Source organism: Myotis myotis, unplaced genomic scaffold (assembly GCF_014108235.1).
Source record: "Myotis myotis isolate mMyoMyo1 unplaced genomic scaffold, mMyoMyo1.p scaffold_m19_p_13, whole genome shotgun sequence".
NCBI classification, from domain to species: Eukaryota; Metazoa; Chordata; class Mammalia; order Chiroptera; family Vespertilionidae; genus Myotis; species Myotis myotis.
Window position 1 is genome coordinate 58,122,891 of NW_023416317.1, and position 10,143 is coordinate 58,133,033.

Here is a 10,143-nt window from a genome sequence, read left to right on the forward strand (position 1 = left end):
CACAGCCGGTGCGGACGTCGGGGCGGCTTCCCCGCTGGAGGCCACACGTCTGCGATCGAGGAGTCCCCACGCTGGTGTCTTGAGGCCCGACTCCTTGTTGGCAGAGCCACACGGCTGTCCTCCTGGGCACGTCCCTGGCCTAATCTCTGCTTGTGGGGACACCCTCAGGGCCTCGCTCACTGAGTCTCCCCTTTCAGAGTCTGTCTGCATGGGCGATGCCTATATGCACACGAGGTCTTTGGCTGACCCCCCCCCCCTTCCGTGTTTCGTGTCTCGATCCACCCCGTTCATCAGCTTATTTTGCTCATTAGATTCCAACAGGAGTGAGATCAGGGCTTCCTCCGCTCATTTCCGTGGGGTCACAGACAATAGGGTCCCTGGGGTCACAGACAATAGGGTGTGCAGGCCTGGGGGGGGTGGGCTGGGCCTAGAAGGGGTCACTGGGTGGGGGAGGGGACATACGTAATATTTTCAACAGTAAAGATTTTTTTTAAAAGAGTATCTACTAGAGTCATTCTCAGGTCCTGGGGCTGAGGACTTCCACACACGAACGTGGGGGGAAGGGGCACCATTCAGCCCCTAACGGTCCTGGTGACAGGAAGGGCAGTTGGTGGGAGAGGCATCCAAGGCCAGGAGGCCCTGTGGGGAGGGGCCTCGGGTGCTGAGGGATGGGTGGGCACGGGCCAGGGGGGCGGCCGCAGGGGGCGTCAGGGAAAGGTGCTTCCTCCGAGGGCACCGTTGGGAGTTTGGGGAAACAGACTTGGAAGGAATGGGGAGGCGTAGGCCCGTCACAAGGGGGCAGCAAACACCCATTCAGCCAACTCAGTCACCTCTTCGTCTGCCCCCTGTGGGGCTCGGCTACAGTGTTCGGACAGGTTCAAGCCTCGGACTGATGAGAGGGCACAGTCCTCTCTCTCATGGCCACGGGCACGTCCCAGCTCGAGGGCAGAGCCCTCCCAGCACAGTCATAGCCAACGGCCGTAGCTGTGAGCTTGAGCCTATGGTCCGAACATGGGGCCCCAGTGCCTTGTGATGGAGTTCAGGTGCATGTAGTTGAGTGAGGTTGAAACTCACGAGAACGCTGGAAACAACGTGCTCACGCCCCTACTTTGCCTCGTGGCATCTGCTATAAAATAAAGGCACGGCTTGTGGGCGCCGGCGCTGTCTCCTCATCAGGGAGCAGCGTCCCACCGAGCCCCAGCTGTCATTCCCTTGTCTGTCTCTTCTGAGCCTTTCACCCCCCACCCAGGATCACCTTGGCTGTGCTGGCCCAAGTGCTGCCCGAACAGGGCTGAGTTCGGGGGAATTTAAAAGTGGTCCGGTGAAAGGAGGCTCCAAGGCGCGCAGAGAGTAAGCTTAAAAAGCAAAAGTGAGATACGGCCAAAAAACAAAAGGAGGGTACGGAGGAGCCGGGTGTGGTAAATTAGCTCGGTGTAAAACGGGACAAGGCTTAACTGAGGCATTTTTAAAGTCGGCATTTTTAAATTTCTAAGGTAGAAATAAGCAGAAGCAACTTAGAGATTGCTAGATAGCTGAAGGCCCAGAGAAAATTCCTGCTTCTGTCTTCAGTTTGTGGTCCGTGATTCGGGGCTACCTCGAGCCCCTTCCCGAAAAGGGATGGATGAATGCGGCAGGAGATGTAAGACAAATGGTAGAGAGTGACCAGAGGCTTCGACTCCATTTACACCTTCGGCACCTCCATCACCTCCTCCAGTCCCTGGGGCTACCGTGCCTGTGGGGGAAAGCCCTCTGGACAATGTGCTTCCTCAGAAAAACTAACGAGAATTGGAGGAGGAGGCAGAGAGGGAACAGCGCAGGCGGGACTGGGATGATGGGGTCTAAGACCAGCCTTCGGGAAGCTTCCTGTCACTCATAGCCTCTCCAGTCGCCTCTGAACAAGCAGGAGCCAGAGTGGGATCTGTGTCTACTCCAGCGTCTCTGCATGAGGCTAGGCAGGCTGGGGAAGACACTTCAGGATTTAGTAGCCAATCGTACTCTGAAAACGCAATTACTAAAACAAAAAGGGGGAGAAGAGGTTGTGTTTGTGTCTTTCCGGAAAGAGCAGTACAATTTGGGTGCCAGAACGATACGTGATACGTGCGACACCACAATGGACCCAGAGAAGCTCCTTGTCCCTCCGTTCAAGAGACGGAGAGTTGCCCCAATGACAGCAAAGAGGAAGAAAAAGAAAACAAAGGCTACACTAGGGGCCGAGGTGCCAAGATGGGGTCAGCGGAAGCAGCTAACCACTGAGGCCCAGCAAATGGCAGAAAAGCAAGGAGTGGAAGCTACGCCTTCAGCCCTGTTCATGGCTGTTAGTGTAGAGCAATAAATAGAGAAGTGAGCAGCAGAAAATAAGCGGCAGAAATGTAGAAATAAGCGGCAGAAAATAAGTAGGCATAAGCTGTAGAAATAGAGAAATAAACAGGGGTTGCAACCCAGGAAAGGTTTGGGCAAGGGCAGCCAGGCCTACCTATAGTTCATAGTTAGAGGTAGAGAAATAAGTAAAACATAAGTGGTAGGAAATAAGCTGTAGAAATAGAGAAATAAGTAGAAATAAGCTGTAGAAATGTAGAAATAAGCGGGGGTTGCAACCCAGGAAGGTTTGGACAAGGGCAGCCAGGCCTACCTATAGTTCATAGTTAGAGGTAGAGAAATAAGTAGAAAATAAGCAGTAGAAAGTAAGTGGTAGACGTTAGAAATAAGCTGGAGAAATAGAGAAGTGGTAGAAAATAAGTAATTAGGAGGTACAAAATAAGGTAGAAATCTCCTAGGTTTTGTTGAAGCCACTGTAAAGCAGAAGATGGCTGTGGTTGCTATTGTTTAAGGAAGTAATTTTTAAAAAAATATATTTTATTGATTTTTTACAGAGAGGAAGGGAGAGGGATAGAGAGTTAGAAACATCGATGAGAGAGAAACATCGATCAGCTGCCTCCTGCACACCCCCGACTGGGGATGTGCCCACAACCAAGGTACACGCCCTTGGCCGGAATCGAACCCGGGAGCCTTCAGCCTGCAGGGCGACGCTCTATCCACTGAGCCACACCGGTCAGGGCAGTAATTTTTATTTTAGACCTAGATCGTAAGCTCTTGCAGCAGTTGCATTGTTTCTAGGCTTTGGTTATCTTTGCTCGTGCAACCAGATAGCTCCCTGGGACTTTGGGTCTGTGTGAGACGCCAGACTCGGAGTTGGAAGACTCCAGCTCTGCAGGACCGAGGGTTGCTCGTTTCCATGCAGCCGCGGCTAGAGAAAGAGCCCGAGAAGGGACCAGACTTCCACCTGTGCAGACGGTGCTGGTTTGACTGGGACTGGTGCGGACTCAGTGCCGAGGACAACCGTCCAAACAGCCTGATCCAGGGCACTAGCTTTGCATCGGCGACATCCTTGCATCGGCGGGATATCAGCATGGAGTCAGCTGGAGAAGATGGCGACTGAGGCCAAGCAGATGTTAGAAAAGCAAGTGGAAGCTATGCTAGCGTTGGTGAACTGTCAGTTTTCTGAAAAATCTTGCGGAGCTAAATCTAAGGACTTTGAGTAAGATGTCCTGAAAACGTTAACATGTTTGTAGTTTGGTTTTGCATTGGTATTGCTTTGTTATTAGCCAGAGTTTTGTTCTCTTGTTAACATTGCTGTGTTTATGGTTTTGTTAATAGCCAGAAGTAAGTTTAATATTTCCTCCATGATCTTCAGCTTTATGCTGAATCATTTGTTTACAATTTTTTGGATAATTAAATAGGCGTGTTTAAAAACAAAAGTAAAGGGGGATATATGGGGCACGGTTACAGTGTTCGGACAGGTTCAAGCCTCGGACTGATGAGAAGGCACAGTCCTCTCTCTCATGGCCACGGGCACGTCCCAGCTGGAGGGCAGGGCCCTCCCAGCACAGTGATAGCCAACAGCCGTAGCTGTGAGCTTGAACCTGTGGTCCGAACACGTGGCCCCGCGTGCCTTGTGGTGGAGTTCGGGTGCATGTAGTTGAGTGAGGTTGAAACCCACGAGAACGCTGTGAACAACGTGATCACGCCCCTACTTTGCCTCGTGGCATCTGCTATAAAGTAAAGACACGGCTTGTGGGCGCGGGCGCTGTCTCCTCATCAGGGAGCAGTCTCCCACCCAGACCCAGCTTTCATTCCCTTGTCTGTCTTTTCTTACTCCTTTCATCACCCCCCACCCAGGATCACCCTTGGCTGTGCTGGCCCGGCACAGCCCCCCCCCCCCCCCGCCCCAAACTTGCCCGAGACACACACCCTCCCTTTTACACTGAGGACTGGACAAGGGAGAGGATCATTAATCTCCCAGCAAGGGAATGCAGAGTCCCGGGTGGGCCTGGGTCTTCTCCCTCTCAGTTCATTTATTCAACAAATGTGTGTGTGTGTGTGTGTGTGTGTGTGTGTGTCATCCAAGGATATTTTTCCATTGATTTTAGAGAGAAAGACAGAGAGAAACATTGATGTGAGAGAAACACATCGATGGGTTGTGTCCTGCACGAGCACTGACCAGGGCCCAGGCCGGGGAGGAGCCTGCAACCGAGGTCCATGCCCTTGAACTGAATCGAACCCGGGACGCTCCGGTCCACAGGCCGGCACTCTATCCACTGAGCAGCACCGGCCAGGGCTGCTCAGCAAATATTTATTCAGCCGGCCCTGTGCGCTGTTCTAGGTGTTGCTGCGTAAAACAGGCCAACATCTCTGCCCTCGTGGGGACCCAGTGAGCGCGCGGGGGGCAGAGGGCGGCACAGTGAAGAGGATGGAAAGTGAGAGGCATCACTGCCTCTGCGGTGAGACCGGGTGGGGCCATGCCGAAGGGGCACTTGCAGTGTTACACCTTCCATACTGGGGACCAGGGCCGGCTGTACTGAGAAGGTACTATCTGAGCAGGGGTCTCAAGGACGTGAAGGAGCAAACCAGGGTCAGAGTGCGGGGAGGAGTGATCTAGAAGAGGGAACAGCAAATGCAAAGGCCCGGCAGCAAGGTGCTGTAATGTGCCCCGCGAATCACAGAAGGACGCCTCAAGAGGTCGAATTAAAGAGTCAAATTTATTGCAGTCCGCACTCCGAGGGGGCATTTCGCTCCCCCAGATCTCGCAGTGATAAGATGGCCGCAGCACCTGATTTATAGGCAGAGATCACAAAGGTATTGATTACATCCCAGGGTTGGGAATGAGGACCCTGGTTGCACAAAGCAGTTACAGAAGCGAGATGGAGCCGATTAGTTATCCACAAAGACTAATTATAGTTTGGGGTCTTTGGTTCACTGAGTTGACAGAAACACATTATCTAGAGCCCTCAGGTCTTGGGACCACTGAGTTGACAGGGAAACATTATCTGGAACCCTCAGGTCTTGGGATAATTGTGCTGTCCAGGTTCCCAGGTACAGAGGAATTTGCTTTCTAAAACCAGTAAGATCACAATCAATGGGATATTCACATTACAATCAATAAGGCATTCAATCGAATGGGATGATTTATATAATTCAGAAAATCAAAATGACTTTTCTATTGTTAAGCCAAACAGCAGGGTTAGAGTTAAACTCCAGTTTCTACCTGGGATGATTGCTACCATACTTCAAAGGCTCCCGGCAGCCTGCAGAACAGCACGGAGGCCAGAGGGGCCGAGGAGAGTGAATGTTACATACGTGTATACGTGTCTGTAGATAGAGAGAGAGGAGGACGCCAATATGGTGAAGCGCTAACATTTGGAGAACTTGAGTAAAGGGTACGAAGGGATTCTTTGTACAATTCTGCAACTTTCCCAAGTAAGCCTGAAATGATGTCAAACTAAAAAGTTAAAAGAGCCGAAACCGGTTTGGCTCAGTGGGGGTGCCGAGGGGGGTCAGAGGTCTGGCAGGGCAGAGAAAGGGAGAGGGGGAGAAGGGAAAGGTGACGGGAGGAGAGGAAGGGAGGGGAGGGGTGGGAGGGCAGGAGGCGCTGCTGGTCTCACCAGGCACCCTGGGAGCCAGTGGAAGCGTCCCCATCGTGTCCCTTCCCCCCAGCCACCCCGCTGGGCACCTGGAGCTTGGCGAGGCAGCCCCCTCCCTTCGGCCCAGAGAGAGGCTCCCCGGGGAGCAGCAAAGAAGCAGCTGCTCGGTGACACAGCACCCTCCCCACTCCCTCCCTCCAAGGACCTGAGAGCATTGGTTACTTCCTCCCTGGAAAAGGCTCCAGCAGCACAGCTGGGGAGAAGGGCAGCGCCCTGAGGCCCCTCCAAGAAGCAGAACCGCCCGCCGCCCGGGGTGGCTCAGGGGTGGGGGGTCGACCCAAGAGCCAAGCGATCACAGGTTTGATTCCTGGTCAGGGCACATGCCCGGGTGTGGGTTCGTTCCCCAGCAGGGGGCGTGCATATGGTGGCCTGTCCATGGCTCTCTCTATTCCTCTCCCTCCCTCTCTCTCTCAAATCAATAAAAACATCTATAATAATAAAAGCGTAATATGCTAATTAGACCATACGTCCTTCTGGATGACCTTCTGGACAAAGCGGGGGCTGCGAGGGAAGCCTGGGCCCCCCGCCCCCTCCCGTGCTGGAGGGAGGCCTGTGCTGGCAGCCAGGGAAGGAAGGCCTCTAGTATTTAAATAATAATAAAGAAACCCCCACCCCTCCCCAGTTCTTGGACATCACTTGGCCAGCAGATGGCACCAGGGCCACCACCTGGGGCACCACTGGCTGCACAAAGGCCCGATGGACTTGAAATAAGGTGGTTTTGTTCAGAACCAGGTTTAATTCTCGGGCGAGGGGCACGCCTGCACCGGAGTCTGTGAATGGGGAGCAAGCAATGGAGGTTTATCCCTCTCCTGCCTAGGACAGGCCCCGGGTTCCGGCTGCTGGATGGGGGGCCCGGGCTGATGGGCCTCAGGGTGCCCGGGCACCCCCCTGAGGCATCTGCATCCTGGACTCCGCAGTGAGGGCTGGAGAGGGTCGCGCCCGGGGGTTGCCACACCTGCGGGGTCAGGGCTGGGCTCCACTTGGACTCTCAGAGGCCAGGCGTCCCTGGTAGTGGGGCAACTTGTGTCCACACGGCTGGTTTCGAAGCATCAGTTGTGTGTCCCCATGGGCAGTGGTGCCACAGCCCCTTTCTCCACCCGACTTGGGCAAGGGCTGAGGCCTGGCTCTCTGCCCGCCCTGACCACGCGTTAGAGCCAGGGGGACGCGGAGGCCCAGCCAGGGCAGAGTTTTGCCCAAGGGCCGCCACCTTCCTTCCTCGCAACCCGCGGCCCTGGTGAAGGCTTTGCTTCCCCATGCTCTCACGGAGGCGCCGAAGCCATGGGGCCTGGGGAGGTGCTGCTGGCTCAGTGAGCCGTGTGGCAGCCACGCTCACCTGAAGGGGGGCTCTTGCCTCCTGCCGGGGGAGCCCCCATGTCCACTTCCTGCTCCCTGCACCCTCCAACACCCTCCAGAGCCTCACCTGCCCCCTGCCCCAAACTTAGCCCCAGGTGGTCACATGCAGGTCGGGGCTTGGAGAAACCTCCTGCTGGACGCAGGAATCCTGCCCTCGCACTCCGCCCTCCGCCCTCCCAGGCACCAGGCTCGCTTTCTGCAGACTCCGCTCAGCAGATGGGGGTCAGCCAGCCCACAGCCCCGTGGAGGGCAGAGCGGCAGGGGGCACCACCCTGTGCTGGTAGCCCAGCACCTCCCGGCACCTTCCCTTACCAGCTCTGTGCCTGGGCTGTTCTTTTTTTTTTTTTTTTTTTTAATATAGTTTTATTGATTTCAGAGAGGAAGGGAGAGGGGGAGAGAGAGACATCGATGATGAGAAAGAATAATTGACTGCCTCCTGCACGCCCTCTACAGGGGATCAAGCCCACAACCCAGGCAAGTGCCCTGACCAGGAATCGAACCTGGGACCCTTCAGTCTGCAGGCCAGCGCTTTATCCACTGAGCCAAACTGGCTAGGGCTGGGTGAGGATTTTTTAAAAGATTTATTCTAGGTATACCAGTTAATAATGAGGATTTTTTTCAATAGATGGAGTTACACATATGTTGATATATATGCGAAATGATATGCATGCTGTTTTGCTGTATTGACAGCAAGCTTCAAAACTTCATATGTCAAATTTGCTGAAGGTGTTAACATCATAGATATTTTTACACTTAAAAATGCCGAATTTCGTGCCAAAAAAAAGAGCATTTGCGGGAAGTTTTAATTCGTTACTTTATTTTGAAGAAAAGTGCTGCTGAAAGTGATCGTATACTTCGGGAAGCTTATGGTGAACATGCTCCATCTCAAGACACTTGTGAACGCTGGTTTAAACGCTTTAAAAGTGATGATTTCGATGTGAAAGACAAAGAATGTCCAGGTCAACCGAAAAAATTTGATGACCAACCATTACAAGCATTATTGGATGAAGATGCGTGTCAAACTCAAAAACAACTTGCAGGAAGATGAAACGTTGCTCAGCAAACAATTTCCGATCGTTTACAAGCAATGGGAAAGATTTTAAAGGAAGGAAAACGGGTGCCACATCAACTGAACGAAAGACAATGGAAAACCGAAAAGTCATCAGTGAAATGTTGCTTCAGCGGCACGAAAGAAAGTCTTTTTTGCATTAAATTGTGACACGATGAAAAGTGGATTTATTTTGAGAATCCCAAACGCACAGAATCATGGGTTGATCCATGTCAACCATCAACACCGCCTGCAAGGCCAAATCACTTCGGAAAGAAGACAGTGCTCTGCGTTTGGTGGGATCAGGAAGGTGTGGTGTATCAGGAGCTTCTAAAACCAGGTGAAACCATTAATACTGATCGCCACCGACAACAAATAATCAATTTGAACCACGCTTTGATCATAAAACCACCAGAATGGGCCAGAAGACACGGCAAAGTAATTTTGCTTCATGATGACCCACCTTCACACACTTCAAAACCAGTTAAAGACACGTTAAAAGATCCTGCCTGGGAAGTATTAACCCACCCGCCGTGTGCACCAGACCTTGCGCCTTCAGATGAGCACTTGTTCCGATCTGTGGCACACGCACTTTCTGAGCAGCACCTCACAACATATAAAGAAATGGAAAATTGGGTCTCTGAATGGTCTGCCTCAAAACAAGAAAAGTTCTATTGGGACGGTCTCCACAAATTAACTGAAAGATGGGGGATGTGTAGCTAGGGATGGACGTTACTTTGAATAAAGCACCTTTGATGTTTCTCTTGAAATTATCATGTGTTCTTTGATGACAAAATCCGCATTAACTGGTAAAAGGTCAATCCTCATTATTAACCGGTAAAGGGTCAATCTGCATTATTTTTTTTTTAATATTTATTTTATTGATTTCAGAGAGAAAGAGAGAGGGAGATAGAGAGAGAAACATCAATGATGAGAGAGAAACATTGATTGGCTGCCTCCTGCACGCCCACCCTGGGGATCAAGCCCGCAACCCGGGCATGTGCCCTTGGCTGGAATCGAACCCAGGACCCTTCAGTCCGCAGGCCGAGGCTGTATCCACTGAGCCAAACCAGCCAGGGCCAATCCAAACTATTAACCGGTTGATAACTAACCCGCATTACTAACCGGTTAAGGTCAATCTGATTAACCGGTTAATAGTCAATCCGCATTATTAACCGGTAAAGGGTCAATCCGCATCACTAACCGGCACACCTAGTAAATGGACATCAAGCACAAGAACAAGGTCCTGCCCGTCCCCGCAGCTAGGAAGCCGGGCCCACCTCCCAGCCTTGTCCGGGGAGCAGCCAGGAGGGGACAGGGAGGGTCTCCCTGGGGAGGCTGCCGCCGTCACAGCCACAGGGACGATGAGCCATGGGTTAGCAGATGGGGCTTTTTCAGAGTCAGGCATAGGTTTCTGAAGGCTGACACCAACTTGTAAAAGGTATGTCACATCGTGGATGTCAGCCTGGCCCAGCCGCAGAGGGGCCGTCTCTGTGCACGTGGCCGAGGGGCTGCCGCACAGACTCCGTGTTCTGGAAGGTTCTTTGGGGTCAAACCAGAACCGCCAGGCGGAGACGGCACAGGGTCCTGCCGCCGGAGCCGGCCTCCTGGTGGCACAGGTGGGGACACGGAGGCCCAGAGGGAAGGGACTTGCCCCAGATCAGCCAGGTCTCCTGCCCACTCGGAGGCCCTGAGCCGTTGCCCAAACCTGCTTGCTTCTTGGCCAATGGCATTTCAGAACATTGGCCAACAGTGGTGTCTGGC